Raw genomic sequence first — 22,911 nt, 5'->3', positions numbered from 1 at the left:
CTGCTCGATTCCATTCCACAGATAAATATTGTGAAACTAGCCGATCTACAAGCTCAAACTCCCAGACTCAAAGGTTGAGAACCACTGGACTACAGTAATGCTCTGAAACAGAAGTACTTGCCACTGTGTTTGTTACATTGTACTGTGTTTACTGTGTTACAAATTCACACAGGTTCACACAGCACTCCTTACTGTGTACATTATATTTCTTACAAGTAAAAACAGAAAAGAAGGAAAATCAAATGTATTGAATCTATTTTATTATCTATTATGACAAGGATCATAGAAATGTTCACATCTCTATGCATTTGTTATGTATAATACAATATAATGATGCCAGGGTAAGAAGACGTCGACTCTCCACTTGCGACGACTCTCCAGGACACTCCAAACGATACCGCAGTGCCTGCAGTGAGAAGAAGAAAATACTGTAACATGTTGCATTGTCTTTGTCACACACAAAGGGTTCATCGCCATGGCAGCTTATCGTGTACATCAGGGTCTGCAACCTTTTACAAATGAAAAGTGCCATGGTTTTATTTTTTTAGATAGTGTGCCATGTCAACATGAATTTTAATGACAAGCCATCATAAGTGTGGACATTTTGATTGGAAGGACATAACAATCATTAGACTCTGAGCAATAAGTCACTTATCTCCCAGACTCAGGATGTCATTTGCTGCAAATTAGGTGACTTAATTTAATTTACCATGTTTAAAATATATATTTGAAATAAAAATCCTGTCTCACTTCTGCCAGTGTGCCAGTGACTCGAGCTCGAATCCAAATATAGTACTTGTACACCATTACAATCATTTGAAAACTTGAGTTACTTTGCACATAAATGATTATATTATAAAAACCTAATTAATCAACTTTAGCCCTATTTTATATCCAGGCTATTTGAAAACAGACGATCTACAAGCTCACAATGTGTTGATGCGATGTGTTATGAGTTTGTGGATCTGCCATTTTCAAACATTTGTACTTTTAAAGTATATTTTGATGCCAATACTTTAGTACTTTTACTTCTTACAGAACGTTTTCTATATTGCAGTATTGATAGCCTACTTTTACTCAAGTATCTTAGTCCTTTTTCCATCTCTGTCAGAGTGTACAAATGGGACCAAATAGACCCATAGGAGGTACTGGAAAATAAAAGTTTTGAGAGCCACTGTACTAGTGGACTCCTAATGTGAAATACATAGTAAAATCAATGCCATCATACATATTTTAAAGTAAACTTAGGCCTACAGACTTTACATTCTGTAATTGGGATTAATATAGGAATGTGCATGCCAGGACACATTGATGATGACACTCACATACACAAATAAGTTATACATGAATGAAACATACCATTGGGTCTCGGTTGTCTCTTCCAGTTCAACTTGGGGATCCTAGCAGCATGGAGCAGTAGTCACAACAAACGGGCAGAATAACTTGGGTGCAGAGAATGGTCCTACGACAGTGTGTATGATGTTAGCTTAGTGGAGTCCCAGCTGGCAGAGAGACGCCTCGTCTTTTCTCTCTGGTTCACGTCGCTGCTTTTTTTTTTTTTCCTTCATTCTAATGTAATGCATAGCCTACTCCAGTTCATATAAAAAGTAGTTCTACCGAAGATTCTGCCAGCAAGTCCCTATGTCAGTAGAAAACATGTCTGAAACAAGTAAACAACCATACTGTTGTTGCTAACTAGCGTTCACGCTACGGCAACCACACCGGGTCAAATCCTACTGTAGTTTCTGCAGCTACAACGGCCTCCCACCACGTACGTCATAGCCAGGCGTTTCATTGGCCGAATCAGTCTATGACGTACGTGGTAGGAAGGCCCCCTACTGTCCACAGAACAGTAATGTAAGGAAATAGACGCGTTTTAGCATGAACGTAGTTGACTAAAAGAACACAGACTTGGTTGAAAACCGGCGAACCACTCCTTTAAGTAGAAAATATCAATACTGCAATCAATGTGGAAATACTCAGCCACAAGTAGAAGTTTGGAATGTTAATATACTTGAGTAAAAGTACAAAAGTATTTCTATCAAAATGTACTTAAAGTACAAAGTACCAATAGTAGAAAGTATTAATTATGCAGAATGTCCTGTTGAATAAAATGTAGAAAAATCATTTGAAAATAAATCTCACAATGTGTGGCAACTGGCAACGTGACACATTGTGAGCTTGTAGATCGGCTATTTTCAAATGGCAGGTATGTACCTATGTATGTCAGAAATAAATGTATATAGGGTTGAAGTTATTTGTAATTCAGAATCTACAGTAACTAGTAACTCAAATGAGCCAGTATTTTGAACGGCTCTTTGAAAGGAACGGATCCCAGAGTTCTGGCTCACTTCAAAGAACCATAAATCCCATCTCTACATAGCCGCTGCTCTTCAGCGCTGCGTAGGTTGCGCTTTGAGGGAGGCATATTTTTTTTGTCTCGCACCAGATTTCACCACAGGGGAGTCGGGGGAGAGGTCTTGTTGTGTGTACGGGCCTGTCGCGCGTCTCTCGCACAGCGGGACACACGACCCAATAATCTTCAAGACTGAGGATCGTGTAGTATGTGTGCTCATACGATCCGATGAAATAATTATAACATCGGATTGTAGGCGACATCTCAGTGTGTGTGGAGGCTTTTAGTCTTAGTCAACAAAATTAACACTGCCCTCAAGAAAATGAACACTGCCCTCTATACAAAGTAGTACACTAACCCTCTATACTTAGTGAACTAATACGTAGTTGACTGGGTTTGACGCTGTATTTATTTCTCTACACCAAATTGGCCATTGATCTGTGGGTCGGCGCTTCAAATCAACATGTCTGCTTTGCCTCCAATGGTGTTAGCTCTCCAGTTGGTGTGTGAATGTGGGAAGTGAGGACGCTGGCGTTGACTGTTCGCCGCTTCACTCCCCAATGTATGAATGTAAAGCACGTTAAGTTTGCAACTTGCTTAGAAAAGAGCTATAAAAATGCAATCCATTACTATTATTATTATTCTAGATGTCTCTTCTACTACAGAGCCACGCCATAAAAACATTTACCTGACATGTTTGGCTTGTTTGCGTGGTTATTGTATTGAGACAAATATTGTGACAGACAGATATGAAGGAAAGGAGAGCACATGAAACTTACTGAGATGTGGGTGGTGTTCAGGTTCCTCCTGTTTAATAGAAATGTCTTCAGGTTCCTCCTGTTTAATAGAAATGTCTTCAGGTTCCTCCTGTTTAATAGAAATGTCCCTGGCTGAGTCTGGAGAGTTCATCTTCACCTGCAGTCTGGACTGCACACACTGCTCTGAAATGAAGCAATTGAACAATAATATTTTATTATTCTTATCAAGTGTTAAAGTGTTATTTTTATGCGGACACATCCACCAGTTCATTAAGTATACCTCGTTGGCACCTTAGCAGCACCCACCTGACCCAGTCCCTACACCTCCTCCTACAAGACCACCTACCAGTAAATAAAGGTGGACACATGTCCAGATGTCTCCAACCCTAAGTGTCCACTCGTTCAGGTGCCCAGATGTCCAGAAGCCCAGTCATCCCAAACATATTGTGCCCAGATGCCCCTAGTGCCCACCTGACTTGTAATCCCGGGGGTCCCCCAGCAGAACGTATAGCATCAAAATCTGTGAGCTAGATCAGTGGTTCTCAACCTATTCAGGCCGCGACCCCAGTCCCACCCTGATGAGCACTAAGAGTTGAGGCATTACATTTTGTATATCACGGTTCTATTGTGAAAATAGCAGATCTACAAGCTCACAACGCCCTGAAAATGTATTTCTGCCTCTAATATTTAACAATTTCGGCAAATTTGTCATTTTAGAATCAGAGGTATTAAAAAGTCCTTAAATTGTCACTTTAGAAATGTGCAGATACCCTCTATACACTTAAACTTTATGTTGGTTTGTTTTCTGTTTAGTGAGAAAACAACATTGCACATGAAGTTAATCATTTGGGGACCCCCCTGGGGGTCCCGACCCACAGGAAGAGAACCACTGAGCTAGATCAGTGTTTATTACAACTTTTACATTGAACAGGAAGAGTTCAAGCATGTTGTACTGGAAGAACCAAGTACAACATGGTTCTTGCAGTGTTATCGTTCAGGTTGTTGAGTGCATCATCTCTGGTTTGTGTAAACACTCCAGACAACTATATATACAGTTAATGTCTGTTTTCTTGTGCAAGGTATAATCTTGTACAAAACTGTTTCAGCCATTCGTTTAACCCTGATGTAAAATTGTGATTTAACCATGAACACAATATAATCCCCCCCAAAAAAATATAATAATAATAATAATTAAAAAAAAACAAAACATGGATGGATCATTCTAAGCCTGCTGACACATTAAGCATGACATGACAGGAGCTCTAACTTCTCTTGACAATCAATTCAAATTAACATTATGGTGGACAAAGTAAATATCCTACTCGTTTACAAGCTACCTTGTTAATTGCACCTCCAGTTGTTTAAATTACAGTAGGCTTATATGGAGATTATAGATTAATCCTTACAGTATATGGATTTATCATTACAGTAGGCTATATGGAGATTATAGATGAATCATTACAGTATATGGAGATGGAGATTCATAATTACAGTATATGAATATATTAATCACTGCAATGCTGTGACGTAAACAACAACATGCAACAAAACAATGTAGGCTATATAAAAATGTCTTTACTGCTGCTGATATGGAGCTATTGTTGTTTGTGTTTACTATCACTTGTCTTTATAACAAGCTAGCAGCTAAGAGTAATTAGATTTATCTTCCAACTTAAATGATAAGTTAATAAAGACAAAGAGATTAAACAAGACATTAATCTTCAGTGAAGAAATAGATGAAACACAACGTGAACTAGTTCATCTTTACCTGCTGTGTTTCAGTGGTTGAGCTGCTGATAAACGTCCTCCTGCTGCTTAACGACGACACTGTTCTGAAACGACACGTTTTAGTTTATTTGTATTTTACTTTGATATAAATCTATGATGTTTTAAAACGTCAACTACAGTCAATCGCCATGTTGTTTTCGCTACTGCATTGTGGGTAATGTTGTTCTTCTGACCACTTTGTCTTGAACGCCAGTTGGTGTGTTGCTGCCCCCTGCTGTCGGCTGGTAACAGTACTATAATGCAACGGTTTCTAACCGTTTGCATTTGAGCCACCGTCACGGACCACTATTTGATGGCATTTCGCCTCCGTCCGTGCTTCATGACTACAAGTCATGTTTTGAAGAATATATAGTGATAGTTAGTTTATTGAATACTTTATTAAAATCATGTTTAAAGAATGTTATAGTGGTAGGCTAGTTAGCCTAAGTAATTTATTAGATACTTGCATAGGAAAAACACAGCACAGGACAGTACAGTTCAGATACAAGGTTTTCTAATAGGATTTAAACCCAAGAAGGCACTATGGCTTGTTTACATTGGGGTCATTTTGTACTCAATTCATAGACTCAAGTCATACATTTTCATTAATAGGCTATTTATTTGGGGCCATGGAATTGTATAATGTTCAACTAAATGAACATTATTAACATTATTTAACTATGATGATCATAATTAGTGACTCCAGGACAGGTTTAATGTGGTTAAAACTATTCCAAATAGACTGTGTTACCTGATGTCACAATCACCACTGGAGAGCAATGTAAACGTATGTTTTCTCATGCAAATAAAGCTCCTTTGAATTGAATTGAAATTGACCCCATAGCCTGGAGGGATGGTCGTGTCTGATTGGTAGTTGTCAGGACAACAACATGGTCGCATTCAGGGGCGTGCACTTTTGCACTTTTACTTTTTTTCTGATAAAAAAGCGTATTTATTTGATTTTGACCTTAATCTACAGTAACTCCAAAAACATTGACTGACATTGATAAAACAGGGAAGCTCAGCCCTGTTTTATTTTTGAGGCGGTGTCAGGCGTCTAGAGGCGGGTCCAGGCAGAGACACCAAAAAACCCCAGTGTAAAGCCTAAGCTGGCGGACAACAGGAAACCAATGTTTTTCAGGCCAGCTTATCCTGAAAGGGGCGGAGGCTGAAAAAGCTGGCCTGAAAAACATCATTTGGTTTCCTGTTGTCCTTGCATTAAAGTGCCAGTAGTTGGCGTTCTGGGCTCTGGGCTCTGAATGTACCTGGGTTGCCATGTCTGCTTATAATAAGCAATTTGTGTCTCTAAAAAAATAGTTGCTTATTGGGCTTACTTTCTAATATTTTTTAAACCAGTGGTTCCCAAATCTTTTCATATCAAGAACCCCAGATTACATATTTGTCCACAGTCGCAGACCCCCATCTGAAAATATGTGGTGCCAGGGACCTCCACACAGATTTATGTTGTTAAAATGTTTCAAAAATATTCAATTTTTTTTCTCCCTCAATATTTTTTAAATAGCAAATATACAAGCTCACAATGTGTCGCAATGTGACACATTGTGAGCTTGCTGATCTGCTATTTTCAAATGTGAATGTAAAGTAGTATTATAGCCTACTGTAGTTGCTTCTGTTGGGCTTATTTCTTTGGCAAAATCTGGCAACAGACAATTCCATGTCACTTCCTTACTTGAGAGGAAGTGAAAAGATGTTTATGAAGCAGCACACAAAGAAAAATGCTCCAGCGCCCTCTGTAAAAGGAAAATGGCAGCCTCCATAGAATGGCCAGGAATATGGTGATATAGTGGGGGGGATGACATAGCCGTGCCCTCATGCACTTGCGCGAAGCGCGCGTTCACGTTTCGCGCGGGCTGCGAAAATTGGCGGGTTTTCGCGGTTTTGATTGCGTTTTATTCGGGTTTCCGCGGTTAATTTTTTTGCTAAACAATCTGGAACGGCACACTACACTTTCCCTTTGCCTCTCTCCACATGCACCAGCCAACAAGATAGTCTATAGTTATAGTAGATGGAATTCTTGGTACCAACACTCCAACAGACAGACAACACCAGTATCATATCATCATTCAGTTCCAAAAGCTTTTCAGTTAATCTACTTAATTTTACACCACTGTCTACTACAGCAAGCACGATGGTTCCCAAACGTTTTAGCCCGTGAACCAAGAGAAACTAAACCCAAACAAGTAGAAGTGAAAATAGCCGGTCTACAAGCTCACAACGAGTCGCTTCGCGCTGCGTTGTGAACTTCTAGATCGGCTATTTTCAAGACCCATACAATGTGTCCACAACGCTAGCCAAAACAGTGTTAGCTAGCAGCATAGCATCCATCATTACTCCAACTCTAATATAGCCACGACTCCACTCACCAATTGCTGACTGAGTGACGATGAGACGAGCAGGACGATGTTTAATGCCTTTATAGCCTACATGGTCTTGTCTTGGTGTTCTGTTTATATTCCTTTATGCCTGTGTTGTTAATTTTACCACGAGTCCATCATGACGCATACGCACTGACGACAGAGTGGACGACCGTTAAAGGGGCGTCCTATGAAAGCCATTTCCTCTCTGCACAGAAGCGCATTTCAAAACAAGAGTCTTTATTTTATTTTTTTCATCTATACAATCGGATCATTCAACATGTTTATTTTGAAATTGTCCTGGAAAATAGTAGCCAAATAGCCCCTACATGCCACTGAGAGGTTACGTTTGTGTTGTTGAGAGCCAGCTTGCAGCGCAGGGGAGAAAAAAAAAAAAAAAAAACACCCGGCCGGCAAAAAAAGTGGGGGGGATGAGATTACGTTTTTATGAAAGTGGGGGTGTCCCGTCGTACTCACAATGAATGGTGGTGACGCGCCTGTGTATAGCATCAAGACAAATGCACAAAACAATGTTGAGACAATAGTGGAGCAGTATACAGATGTATTCAGAGGGTTTGGTGTCTTACCATATGTAGTGATACGCGGAAGCGGGGATTGAACCCGAGACTCCCACTCGCCAGTCCAACGCACAACCAGTCGTGCTATTAGGGCTGAGCCCGATTAGCAGGGCTGTTGTCGCTGGTTCATGGCTGGGTGCTACATTCACCCCCCTGGTCTTTTGGAGCGCGCCCTCACGCTTCACACATCACGCCGCGGACCGCCGCACACGACGTGGCACTGTTCCCTCACGCGAGGACATCACGCTCCTCATCCTGCCGACAACGCCAGATGTAGTGATACGCGGAAGCGGAGATTGAACCCGGGACTCCCACTCGCCAGTCCAACGCACAACCAGTCGTGCTAATAGGGCTGAGCCCGATTAGCAGGGCTGTTGTCGCTGGTTCATGGCTGGGTGCTACACATACACCTACAAGATCCAACTAAAAGATGATGCACAAACATCAGAATTCACAGGCATTCACTGTTGGGAGATGATGCATGTGAAAAATTGGGTCTAGTCAAGAGGCTGTATAGCATCAAGACAAATGCACAAAACAATGTTGAGACAACTGTGGAGCAGTATACAGATGTATTCAGAGGGTTTGGTGTCTTACCATACACCTACAAGATCCAACTAAAATATGATGCACAGCCAGTCATTCATGCTCCCAGGCGGGTTCCAGCACCGCTCAGAGAGAAGCTAAGGCAAAATAAATATTGCCCGTCTTGGCCGTGGTTATCTCACCCGTCTTGGCCTTGGTTAAATTGCCCATCTTGGCCTTGGTTATTTGATTGGTTTGGGCTTTGCGCGCCTTGGCCTTATAGCTGGGGGAAATCTGGTAAAGTTTGTGCACTTGGTGCAAAGTTTTTGATTTTTGGTATGGTGTTAGGTATGGGTATAAGGTTTTCAAAAACCATCGCAAACAAATTGGGCTCGCCCCCTAGTGGTCTGTTTGCAATGAATCAAATATTCGATACATCAGTATATGGTTCAAACCCCAAATAATTGATGAAAGAGATTTTTCAATGGATTCTGTTACTATTGGGTATGATAAACAACATACTAAAAAATCTGGAAAAAATATCTACCGGAAAGGTACCATTTTCAAGATGGTGTCCACGATGGCTGCCGGGAGCTGAAAATGCCTATAAACTGGGTTTTAACGTGTAAAAATTCATAATAAATCTGCACTTGGTGAAGAGTTTTTGATTTTTGGTATGGTGTTAGGTATGGGTATAAGGTTTTCAAAAACCATCGCAAACAAGTTGGGCTCGCCCCCTAGTGGTCTGTTTGCAATGAATCAAATATTATTTAGGTCAGTATATTGTAGACCACTAGGGGGTGAGCCCAACTTGTTTGCGATAGTTTTTGAAAACCTTATACCCATACCTAACACCATGTCAAAATTTAAAAGCTACTTACCAAGTGCATATTTTATATGAATTTTTACACATTAAATAGGTATTTTTAGCTCCCGGCAGCCATCGTGGATGCCATCTTGAAAATGGTGCCTTTCCGGTAGTTATTTTTTCCAGATTTTTTAGTATGTTGTTTATCATACCCAATAGTAACAGAATCCATTGAAAAATCTCTTTTATCAATTATTTGGGGTTTTTGAAAACATTATACCCATATCTAACACCATACCAAAAATCTAAAACTTTGCACCAAGTGCACAAAATTGATGATTTTTGACCAGATTTTCCCCAGCTATTATTTGGTGGGTTTGGGGGTTGCATGCATTGGTCTCGGTTTGCCCGGAGCCTGCCTTGGTTTGGTGCTTGTCCTCCGGCGTGACGGAGGTGTGGGTTAGGTGGAAAATGACGGAGCGTGTCTGGGCCTGCTGGTCGTGCGAGAACCTAGAACCAAAATTAAACTTGGTGATGAGAGCATGAACATTTTTCTAAAATCTGGCCCTAAGCAACCTGACTAGGGTGTTTGTGGCTGATGCTTGAGTTCGGCCATCAGTTTATACCACAGGCTTGCAATATGCATTTTAAGCAGTTTCTTCTCAAGTATTATGGAGTTGGTTACCTATAAATAATGACACATTTTGTACATAATTATTGGAACATATAAGTTATGGGATAAAGTTGGTTGGAAAGATTCACCATTATGACAATTCTCGCAGTATATTATATATATATATATATAGTTTTAAGCCGTTTCTTCACACATGATTTCAAATCGGAATATTTAATTGGATTCCCCCATGTATGAAAACCTTTTTTTTTTTTTTTTTTTTTTTTTAATCAAGTTTACCTTGTCTGCCGCCATCTTTAAATTGTCAATTTTGAAGGCTTAGCGGACATTTTTGAGTTTGGCATACAGCAGATATGGATTCAGTGCACCTTAATACCCCTAGAAAACATGTATGCCATAAACTAACACGATTTGCCTTCAGCGCTTTAATTAAGCACATTTTCGGAAATCCTGCCTAGTCTAATATACTGTAGGGCGACTTTTCTTTTTGGTTTATTTATTCTGTTTATATTTATTTTCAGTATTACATTATACATACAGGCAAACAAACACAGATAAACCACACAAAACCTGTTGAAATAACAGCTGATGGGAGGCAATTGGACTGCACCAAGTCTCTCTACACCAAGGGGAGGTTCTTGCATGGGTTAGGTTGCAGTTAATGTTAGTGTCAAGTGTCTTTAAATAGGTAGTCTTCGTCTTCACCCGCTTTTTTTGCTCATAGTGGTATGACCGCTCCCTATATAGTCTCCCCTTGTAACATGCCTTATTTTCTGACTCTCTCTCCAATGCTTCACACCATTGCCAGGCTGAGGCTTTCTGTCCCTCCTCTCTGTCAAAGGTTGCTTCTAGCAAATCCTAGCAAAGCTCTTTCTGTCCCCAGCCATCAAGCAGCTGCATGGCTCCACTACACCTTATTTGTTTCACTTTCTTACTGTATCCATTGCCTCGCACAATAGATGCATGCAGGAACACTACACTGCTGATTACTGACAACTTATTTCATTGATATCAAGTTGATCTCAATCGTTGTTTTGGGTTTTTCTTTTTATTTATTTTTGTTAAAACATTTTGAAACCAAGGAAGGGAAAGACAAAAGGGGAGGGGGGTGAATGGAACATTAGTTTAAACCAACACTAAAGCTCACAAGCTTGTCGATTATCTGTGGAAGAGTCCCAACTTTATGTAATGCCTCAAATCAAATGTGATTATTTCTGGGGAGTTGTAATGATTATTGATTATTGATATGATTATACGGCCTGAAAAAGTAAAGAGCCACTCCCCTATATAGGCCTACATTATTTGTATAGCATCTTTCATAACATAAAATGCAGCTCAACATGTCAGAAATGAAGCACAAGTGCTTAACAGAAAAAGTACAATAAAGCAGAAAATAAAACAAATGAAATAAAATAAAATAAAGTGTCAAGTTGCCGCGCGGCAAGCTTGTATATCTGCTATTTTTGAAAAGTTTTGAATAAAGTCATGGAATATTTTTGACTCGATTCTCTAAATGTCTACTAAATCCTTCTAAAGTTTTTGAAAAACATGTATATATGTCATTGGTTCCTATGTCATTGGACCCCAAACATTACATGTATTTGGCCACAGACCCCCATTTCAAAATATGTTGGTATAGGGACCTCCAGAAGCAGAGATTTGAGTGACAAAAGTTTGCTTTGAAAAATATCCACGAGTTTCCAACGACCCATAGTGCATTGCGCAGACGTCTGCACCGAGCTTCCGCCGCCGATTTACAAGCTCACAACGGGTTGCATCTGCGACGCGACGTGAGCTTGTATGTCTGCTGTTAAACCCGGAAGTTTGGTCCTGATAGTCTCCAGTAAACTCCCGGGGAAACTTGTGGATATATTCAAAGATTAGCAAAATTCAAGTGGATGTGGATGGCAGAGTAGAATTATTTCCACCTGTCTTGTTTTAGTTCAGCCACTCCCATGGGATGATGGTCCTTGAGGTCCACCTGTGTCTAGTTTGTTTCAGTGTTTGTTCAGATCATCTGTGTCCATGATCTGAGAGTGTCTGTCCTGCTTTAACCTACAAATACACAACATTACATTTATGTTGGTATTTAAAGCTTGATGTTTCAATTACTCCTGTTATCACATGAACATAACACATTAAATTGTCTAGTTAAAGGCACTAAGGGCCAATGTTTGTCGCTTTGAAACCAAAGCACACTGTGTAAACTGAGTAACAGCCTTTAACATCACCTTTATGGGTCACGACTCCATTCAAAATATTTTTCTTGCATAGGCCTACATTTCTTTTAAATACATTATTTTACAATAATTGTATGCATTTTAAAATAAGAAAATCACAACAAATGATTAAGTAGTAAAAATAGCCAATCTACAAGCTCGCAAAGAGGTGTGAAGCTGCACGTTGTGCGCTTGTAGATCTATTTTCACTAGTTTAGGTCCTGTGCAAACGTCTAATGTCTCACGCACATACAGTATAGTCTGTAAGAATGTCCTTATATGACAGGGTGCCATGGCATTGGTCCCACATCTCATTGTTCCTACATCCCATTAGTCAGAATCTGGTGATGTTAACCTGGTGAAAAATACTATGCCTTAACCTAAACATAACCCTAACCTCAGTAAAACTATGCCTAAACCTAACCCAAACCCTAACGTAAAACTATGGCTAAACCTAACCCTAAAACCTAACCCTAACTAAATTCGGACTGACGAGATGTAGGACTAATGAGATTTTGGACTTATGGGCAGTCCCCATATGACAGCATATATGTTATTGATTACCGTGAAAAATGTTGCAACAATATTAATTGTATCGATATTATGTTGATATTATGTGACCTACTGTAGCCTGTATTTACTGTCTAACTGGGAACACATGAAGAAACACATTTGCAAAAAACTGAACCCAAAATTAAGAGAAAGGGCTGTTTTAGTTATTCAAGGCCAAAAGGATAATAAAAATCCACAATCAAATGGTAAACAATACTAAGCTCCCTAACTGTCAACAAAACAGAAGAAAAAAGTGGGAGCTAAATAAATGGCAGAGAACAGCTATAAACTCTGCGACCGAGTATTTCCCGGTGAACCTAAGCGCAAAGGTGGGGGCCGATGGGCAAGGAGGGTTGCGAGCTTATGAGAAACAACTAAAACTAGAAATACTGTTCCTACGAAACAGTGTGGGCTCGCTATTGAAGCCACTAGAGGCCACATAATAATAATAATAATAATAATAATAAATCTTTATTTATATAGCACCTTTCAAAACCAGGTTACAAAGTGCTTTACAGGGGGACACAAAACAGCAGAGGACAAAGAACAGGACATACACACAAAGGTTATAAGATTAAAAACAGTGCAGAAAAACAATGCAAAGAAATAAATAACTAACTTGGAAAATTCAAATACATAAGAGTTACATTAATTAAGGATTAAAAGCTAGTCTATAAAAATGTGTTTTAAGAAGTGATTTAAAACGGGGTAGTAGAGCCAGCAGCCATGCAGGTCGGACGCGTTTTTTCTCGCTCCTCAACTTCTCGCCGGAGCCGCCGCCGCGCGCCAGTAAACTACTCACCAGGGACAAAGGGATGGATATTTTTATCTTTTCTAACGTTTCTCGTATGGTTTACCGACTCATGCTTGAGTTCACCGTGGATCCCACATAACTTGGATACGATGGATTATGTGCAGGACAGAGAGGAATCACACAGTGATTTTTATCTCCACGGTGGGTCGGAATCCAAACACCTTGGCTACGGGAGAATGACTGTCTTTGGTGCGCTGATCTCAACAAAGAACAAACCCCCAGTTGGCAGTAGTATGGACAGAAGGTCCTGTATTTACTTTTTGCTGCTACTCTGTGGAGATATAGAGACCCACCCTGGCCCGGTTGCAACCCGACAGATGACTCGCAGACTCGCCGCCGTTCTCGCAGCCGCGGATGGTCTTTCCACGGTCGACTCATCGCCATTGTCGACCAGTGAGGTTACCAACACGGCCAACTCGGAGGAACCACGGATCCACGAGGGACCACCCGACCCACGGAGCACCTCGGACGTCGGTGTGTCCACCCCCGCGCCGGCTCCACCACCCGACATCGTGGCTGTTGGTGCCCAGTTCGCGGCAGTCGGATCCCCGGAGATTACCAGTACCACCGAGCAGGATGTCCCCCCGCTGGCCCCGCCACCCCCCAGGGATCGAAACCAATCATGGCTGTTGGCGTACCTCGGCTTTGATACAATCTGCGCCGGCGCCGCCACCTCGACACCTCGCGCCGATGAAAGAAGCTGGATATCCCATTGTCTAGGTTCTCAGACATCAACGGGACATGACCTCCCCCCCACCCCCAGCGCCCCCCTACCCCCAATACACACGGATGTGGACTCACACACAGGGGAAACCCCCTCCCCCAGCCCTGATAATGGCTATTTGAACACCTCAGACATGAAAGGTACTTTTGTGAAAAGAGGACTGAAAATGATTCATCTCAACATCAACAGTTTGAAACCCAAACTGGAACAAATCAAAGCTATGTTTCTTGATGGTAAGGTACACATTTTAACCTTCTCAGAGACTAAACTCGATGACTCATTCTCAGATACTAGCATTGAAATAGCCAATTACACTGTCATTAGGAATGATAGGAACAGGAAGGGAGGCGGTGTTTGCATGTATATTCACAATGATTTAAATTTTATCATTCGCCCTGACCTACACCACAGCTCTCTTGAAACTGTATGGGTCGAGATAATTTTTGAACATGCTAAAAATATACTAATATGCGCAGTCTATAGACCCCCTGACCAGAATGACTTCTTTGAGCTGTTTGAGGAGAGCTTAGCAAAGGTGGACGGTATTGAGTATTATGCTTTGGGCGACTGGAATGTTTGTGCTTTGCGTAAAGAAGCACCCCTGTTCAAGTCCTTTAATGGGTTATGTAATCAATATGGTCTCACTCAGCTCGTTACCGTACCTACCAGGGTGACGGAGCACTCCCAAACCCTCATAGATCTCATCGTAACCACAGACAAATCCAAAGTCACCGCTAGCGGGGCTATTGTATGCGGTCTTAGTGATCATTACATGATCTACTGTACGCGTAAAATACACAAACCCAAGGCTAGTGGTCACAAAACAGTGGTAGCTAGAAGCCTCAAAAACTACTCCAGTGAGGCATTAAATCACACACTAGCGAATACTGACTTTTCTTCTGAACTGAATTGTACAAATGTCGAAGGAGCATGGTGTGGTTTTAAAACCAAATTGACCAATGCTCTAGACGACGTGGCCCCCTTGCAAACCACCAGGGTTAAAGCCCGCCAAGAGCCATGGTATAACTCAGATATAGCCGAATCAGCTAAACTCAGAGACAAAAAGTACGATGAAAAACGTAAGTGTTGCAAAAAGCTTAGGAAAAAATTCAACCCTGACCTCAAGATCCAAATCAAACATCTTACTGCTCAGTGCAAGAAACTCAGAAACCAGACGATCGCACTATGTAGATCCGCCCAAAAAGACTACATCGACACCAAAATCGACGAATACAAAAATAAACCACGAGACCTATGGAAGTTGCTTAACAACCAATTAGGCTTAAAATCTAAAAACATATGCCACAGCATAAACATCAAAACGGACGCCGCTCTCATTTCTGACAAATGTGAAGTAGCTACCCATCTTAACAAAACCTTTACCACCATGGCCCATTCACTGGTTGAAAGACTGGTCGCCCCATCTGGGCGGTATGGTATAAATTTTGTTAAGAAATACTACAATAAACTGGGTGTCATAAAAGACAGTTTTAAACTTGCCACAGTGACAACTGATGAAGTGTTTAAAAAACTGAGCGCCCTACCTCAGCACAAGGCCACTGGCCTTGATAAAATTCCAGCTAGATTTCTCAGAGATTCAGCCGCCACCATTGCTCCAATCATTACCCACATAATTAACCTTTCCATCGAACAGGGTCATGTCCCACAGGACTTCAAACTAGCAAAAGTAACCCCCCTGCATAAAAAAGGTAGCAAACTAGACCCTGGAAACTACCGTCCCGTTTCCATTCTCAGCTCCATATCCAAAGTCATGGAGAAAATAGTCTACGAACAGATTGCAAGATATCTCGATGAGAATAATCTGATTTACGAGTTCCAATCTGGATTCAGAAAATCTCATTCCACCGACACATGCCTTCTCTATTTGACTGACCAAATCAAACGCGAAGCGGATGACGGCAAATATAGCGGCATGGTCATGATGGACCTCCAGAAGGCATTTGATACCGTAAATCATTCTATTCTGATTGAGAAACTAAAAGCCATCGGTCTTGACAGCGCAGCAGTGAGTTGGATGCAATCTTACCTGGTGGGGAGGGAACAGGTGGTGGAGATTAACGGTACCATGTCCCCCCCCCTCCCAGTAAGCTGTGGTGTTCCTCAAGGTAGCATACTGGGGCCTCTGTTGTTCCTAATATACGTGAACGACATGGCATCTGCTTGTGACTGCAACCTGTTCCTGTTCGCGGATGACTCGGCTCTCCTAGTCTCGGGCAAGGACCACTTGCAGGTTGAGAAGACACTTAACTCTGAACTAAGTAAGATCTGCACATGGCTTAACGACAACAAATTATCAATTCACCTGGGAAAAACGGAGTCCATCCTCTTTGGAACAAATCATAACCTCAAAAAGGTCGATAACTTCACAATCAAAGTGGGTGACAAGGTCATAACACGAAAAAACGAAATCTCTTACTTAGGATGTATCCTGGAAGCTAATCTTTCCAGTGAAAAGATGACTTCTAAAGTAATAAATAAAATCAACCAACGAACTCGTTTCCTACAGAGGATAGCCCCGATGGTCAATTTTAACACACTGAAGACCATAGCTGGTGCAATAATCCAGCCCCTCTTTGACTACGGAGTCCACGTATGGTATCGTGACGCCCCACAAGCCCTGAAAACTAAACTCCAAACAGCCCAAAATAAACTAATTAGGGTCCTGCTTAGCCTTCCCTATCAGACTCACCTCACCGCTACTCACCAATTAAGAGTGGGGTGGCTCAGAGTAGATGACAGAGTACAGCAGCTTGCAATGGGCCTGGTGTACAAGATACACTACACCACTATGATACCCAAGTACCTGTCAAAATACTTTATAAACATTAAGGATGTCCATAATTACAACACCAGAGGCAGCGCCACAGATCACTTTCAACCCAGAGTCAAAACCAACAAAGGGTCAAACTCTTTTTTCTGCTATACCACCAAAATGTGGAAAGCCTTACCGAAGGCCATAAAGGAGTGTGGATCACTTGCATCCTTTAAAATTGCCCTGAAAAGCCACTTACAGGCAGCAGCCGTTCGCAACTGGTAATAATGAACCTAGCCCCAACCCTACCCTCCCCTGCCCCTTCTTTGTATATACTGTTTGTTTAAGAATTACTGTCTTTGTTTTGTTTTTCTTTACATATCTACTGCATAGTACTGTGTTCTATCTGTCTGTCATTCAATGTTATATGAGATACTTAAATGGTTTCCAGTGGAAATAAGCTTAGTCTTTTCATGGATCTCCTTTTAGTAGACCTTGTACCAGTGAACTGTACCGTCATGAAACTGTACCTTTTCCTATGCAAACTTCTAATAAAGTCTTCAATCAATCAATCAAAAGGCGGATCTCAAGGGGCAGGGCATTCCAAAGGGTAGGGGCTCTAAAAGCATGACACATGACACACATATCCTACAAAATGGTCTCCTAAGTGGGAGCCGGTGTCTGACGGTAAATCATGTGAATGTCCTATATTTACTGGTACTAGTGTGTGGTGCTGGGAAAAAGAAAGGTCCATCATAAAGTAAAGTTTCTATTGATGTGTGTCTCTGAAAAAAGTCATTTTGAAAATGTTGTGAATATTATGTGGCTTGTGTCGATCCAATATTTATTTCAGTGACCATGGGGAATGGTTCAGAATCTGTGTTCACGTTCACTCCCCCATTGGAATGAATAGACTTCAACCTGCTTCCAATCTCCTAAAAAGGCCGTCCACCCACACATACGGGAAGTAAACCGGACATGGCAAGTCTTGCTATTTCCGTCTTGGGTGGTAGTTTAGAGTTATGCACTGAGTGGGTTGCAGGATACTAACCCTTGTCTTGGGTGGTAGTTTAGAGTTATGCACTGAGTGGGTTGCAGGATACTAACCCTTTTTGTCTTGGGAGGTGAGCTTAAAGGACGACTTCACCACTTTTCATATAAATGGTCCTCATTGATTCATGTCGTTTATTGAAGCTTGTATGGTTTTTTAGTGTCACTTTTCTCGTACATGGGACATGGAATTGTCTTGTTGTGTAGTTAAAATGCATTTAACTATCTGTCCTCTATACTGTGACTATAAGGACACAAAAGGCACGTATAAAAAATTGTCTCAAGGTGCCCAATAGAAGAAAAAAAAAAGACTCATTGATGTCCTTTCATTGATTTATTTGTCTCATTCAGTTTTGTCCTGTCTTTGTTAGCGTTAGGGAAATAGAATGGTAATTTCGTGCTAACCAGTCTAAAAGCACCAATCTTTGCACAGATGTAGCCCAGGGCATGTTCTAATGTTTTGAAATAATGAATGAAACAAATGCTTGCAATGGATTTAGCATCATGACAAACCCATAAAAATATATTTTCCTCCTGTATAGAAAGTCAATGGGAGCCCAACTTGATTTGGCCTCTGTGGCGACCCCAAAGGTCACCGACTCGGGCGCCCTTGCTAAATCATTAGAACAAGCCCTGGGCTACCTCTTTGCAAAATCTGGCGCTTTTAGACTGATTAGCACAAAAAAACTAACAAAAGTTTCTTCCTTTATCATCTCAAGTTGACCTTTCCATTCTTCCACCCAAAACCTGATGTGTGTTTTCAGAGCTTCACAAGATTTAATTCTCCGATAGACTGTATTGTGGCCAGGTAAAATTAATCTAAGCTAAATGCATCCATCTGCACCCCTCTTTGCCTTCTCCAAGTCTTGGACACTTCTATGAAAAAGTGCTTGCTCTAACCGTAACCACCTTCTGGATACTTGGAGTAACATTAATTCGACCAGTTGTGTGAATGTTTTGTTATTGCTGTTCATCTTTTAGACTAGGCTCATTCTAACAGAAATGGCTGATGGATATCAGGGAGACAAGCGTCTCCAACTCCCTGGTAAGAGCTACTTTGTCTCGAGACATACTGTAAAACAAAATGTCCAAACCATCACCCATGGGAAGCTGAATAATCTTCCCAATAGTCAATATATAAGTTAGCAATGAATGTTTTGTAAATAAGTTCATTTGATGGGGGCGGGTGTACGGAACAAGACAGACCAAAAAACTTCAAAAAAGGAAGATTTATTATCTCTTTTTAGAAGATAGTTCAAAAAATGTAAAAGCAATGCCTAAAGCACCATGATACCTTAAAGCAGGCAATCAGTACAAGTAGGCCTACTATCAGACTTCAGGACTGTTTTAAGGGACAGAGGTCTCCCAGAGCATTGTACCCCCTGCTTCTCTAGTGCAGACAATGACAATGACAAATTCAAGGAGCCTTAGTGAAGGGCCACCCCCAGTTGGATCAAACCAGCTGTCCTTGCTCAAGGAACACAACTCACATTCACCTTTAAATCAAGTGAACCAAACTAAGAAAACATATAAACTCCTTTATAATGTAAATACAAGCTTTAGTCACAATACCAAACTCCCCTGCAACATGGTATGCTCCAATTACCTGCTCCTGACTATAAAATGAGCCCTGGAAACAGGTGTGACTGTTTTGTAGGACATGACCAGTAACAGGAAGTATGCATGAGTTAGCAAGGATCTGATGAATAAATGTTTGAAAACCACCAATTATCTGTGTGTTATTTGTACTCTGAAGTAATATTAAGGTATGGCGAATATGTAAATGCAAATTGATACAAACACTTGAATATATAAGTAGCACATCCTTAGCATGCTAAATGTTTGTAGCCGACCATGTGGCTGTAACAGGAAGTGAAAACATGGAAAAGGAAGTCTCTTTACCGTATGTTTGCCAGACCCAGGGGGTCGGCCTACAAAAGGCTTTGTCGGTCTGTCGGTCGGTCGGTCGGTCCCTCTTTTCCTCAGTGTGCCTGTGTTTGCCTCTGACTGCTCATCTGCCCCTCCCTTCCCTTGCTCGGCTGATTGCCTTGAGTGCCGTCACCTGTACAGGACCAGCTGAGTTGAGTTGGCTGACGAGCTGCTGACACTATAAATTCCTCAGCCCATCTACAGACCCCCCCCCCCCCCCCCCCCCCTTCCTTGCATTCTGATTTTCATTGCGGGTCTGGCAGAACCAGGTGACCTGGTCTAGTTTACCTTAGCCAAGTTTCTGTATTGTGAAAAGACAAAGAAAATCACAAAAGGACAATGGAACAAGAACTGCAAGGGTTTGAAATTTCAACCACACCAATTAAATGCATTTGAAGAAAAATATATGAAGCTGTCCTCTTATCTGTCCTTGGACCCATTCTAACAAATGGCTGAAGGATTTGGGGAGAAAAGCTTCTCCAACATTGTCTCAAGACAACAAACTGTCCAAGTGGATGGGCCAAGCCATCACCCATGGGAAGCTGAATAATCTTCCCAATAGTCAATGTATAAGTTAGCAATGCATGTTTTACCTTAGCCAAGTTTCTGTATTGTGAAATGACAAAGAAAACCAGAAATGACAAAATCTGAAATTACACATTCTTGAAAAACCAGAAAGGAAGGACAATGGAACAAGAACTGCAAGGGTCTGAACTTTTATTTCTTTTAACGACAAATTAAATGCATTTGAAAAAAAAGTTTGGGAGGGAAGCTGTCCTTGGACGATGACCCATGCGAAGGGGGGGAGGCTCTCTAAGCGAAGGGGTTCACCAGCTTTATTTCGGTTCCTTCCTCAATGTCGACTATGTAGGGCGTGTGGGGAAGGCCATGGCCAACGGCTTCAACCCACAGGTCCCTGGAGACGGTCAGCACTCGACCGTCTTCCAAAAGGACCTGTAGGATGTCGCCGTTGCCCTGGTCCCCAACACGCCCACCGTCTGGGCCTGTTGGCCATCTGCTTTCTGCAAGACACAGAAGGGGAAAAAAAAGGTACTTTTACTAAAGTGCCATTACCAAAGGCCTATTGGTTTGTATTCATGAGTTTGAGATGTAGTCCTACACTGGCCATGTTGGGGACCAACACAGGTGTTTCAAGTTGTCTGATCATTAATTCTATGCCAATCAGACAAATTGAAATGCTTGTGTTGGTCCAACATGGCAAGTCTAGGACTACATTTCAAACTCAAGATTACACCATCTGTATAGTTTTGTAGACACAAATCATAATGCAGTTTAGTTACCTTAAATGTTGTGAAATTACCCCCTTCAGATGGGTCATTATGATTTTGTCCCCAACGGCCAGTGTCTCCAGGACAGCTTCCCTCCACAGCGTGACCCTCACGCTTGTTCCATCCTGTACAGCAAAGCAAAATGTTTAGGAAAGTCAATTTTCGCAAGGGGTAATTCTTTGTCCCAGCCCTCTGGATCATTGATAACTGTACATGAAAAAAAAAGACAATAATGCAAATGTTTAGAGTAGAATGCAATTTGTGAGGACAAGTCATTTTAAGAAATGGCAGTTCTACATTCTATTCAGTACTTGAAACTTGGGAACTAACCTCTGTGATCACCCCTTCAACGGTGACCAGCTTGCCCAGGACTTTGCTGCTCAAGCTGGTCACCGTTGACAGGGGGTTCAGCATGGATCTGGCTTCTGCCTCCATCTCAGCTGTTGTGTTTATGGTCGATGTTGTGAAGAACATGCTGTTCTTATTAAACAGGATGGCTCTGTCTTTGATGGTGTAGCCCTTTACGGCATAGGAGCCCCCCTCTTGCACTTTGTCCAACAGCTGAAACACAGGTAAAAAAGTGAATTAGTATGGGTTTGTGTGCATTCACACATGTACATTTGCACAACTTTGAACAAATTCATATAGGCCTATACACTGCAATTGATTAACATAAATGTAATATACCTCTTCAACTAGGGTTACTTTGGCACATTTTGAGCTGTCCGTAATGGCGCATACTGCTTGTTTAGTGGTTACAGTTGGCTTACAGCCGCCTTCTGTGAATTCCCATTTTACAATTGTATTGACCGATTTAATGTCAACGAATTTTATAATCAGTGGTGGTGGCCTGCTGTAAGGTCCAGGGTTTACTTGAAGAGCTGCCTGGATTGACATGCTGTAACAAAGAAAATGGAGAAATAGTTTAATTGACATGTAAAACATTAATTCATTTCCTCTTTCAAAGATATGCACCAATTGAAAATAAAGACAAGTATGAGAACTTACTTTCTTCTTGCTGATGTGTCTGCTTGCTCTATCTTAACTTCTGTTAGAAAGCAATGAATCCTAATGGACCATGAATGATGATGCATTTTGCATCATATGAGTCATCATGCTGCATCATATGATGCAAAATGCATCATCATTCATGCTGAAATACTAAAATATCTCAAAACACAGATTGAACACAAAAGACAACTCAAGATCGTGTTGATCGTGTCCCAAACAACAATAAAATAAGATCTGGTTGCCCCAGAGGTGAACTGGCCCTTTAAGTGGCCTCTATAGAGTGAACCTCAAAAAGCACTTTCAATTCTGCTCAAAGCAGGCGCCACATATGCAAAAAAGTTGCAACGTATGTTGTCTAAAAGCTTTTTCCACAGGCAACCCAGCCTGCACGGAGCACCCCTATTCAATGTGTGGTCTTGCGTACATACCTCCTTTGAAAGATGACTTCTTCGCGAAACCCTTTTCCACCTGTGCACAAATAAACATTAAATATTAGTTTTACCTTGAAACATGGCTGGCTCTGTGCTTGGTCTGCAAATGTTTCTCTCTACACTAGGGTGACCAGACGTTCCGATTCGGACGGGATTGTCTCAGTTTCAAGCTGTGTCCTGACTCCTAAAAAATATGTCTAAAACACTAATATGTCCTGGTTTTCAACATTCACTACAAAATTGTCCCGGTTTTGACCAGAATTAAAATAATAGTTGCTGTTTTCATTGGTTGCAGACACGTTTATCATGTTCTCTTCA

At 41.3% G+C, this 22,911-nt stretch overlaps 1 long non-coding RNA gene across 1 annotated transcript; it reads right to left on the bottom strand.

The window, feature by feature from the left end:
• Positions 1–243: 243 nt before the first annotated feature.
• LOC308289873 lies at positions 244–1,549 on the bottom strand. The gene is made up of 2 exons (XR_013962274.1): positions 1,360–1,549; positions 244–406 (listed from the first exon to the last, which is right to left on the bottom strand). It is a non-coding gene; the product is annotated as an uncharacterized lncRNA (long non-coding RNA).
• Between the last annotated feature and the right edge of the window lie 21,362 nt (positions 1,550–22,911).

The sequence above is a fragment of the Nannobrachium achirus genome (genome assembly GCF_963921795.1).
Source record: "Nannobrachium achirus genome assembly, chromosome: 8".
In the NCBI taxonomy this organism is placed as follows: Eukaryota; Metazoa; Chordata; class Actinopteri; order Myctophiformes; family Myctophidae; genus Nannobrachium; species Nannobrachium achirus.
Note: the sequence above shows the minus strand (reverse complement) of the source record. Positions and strands in the feature narration are given on the sequence as shown.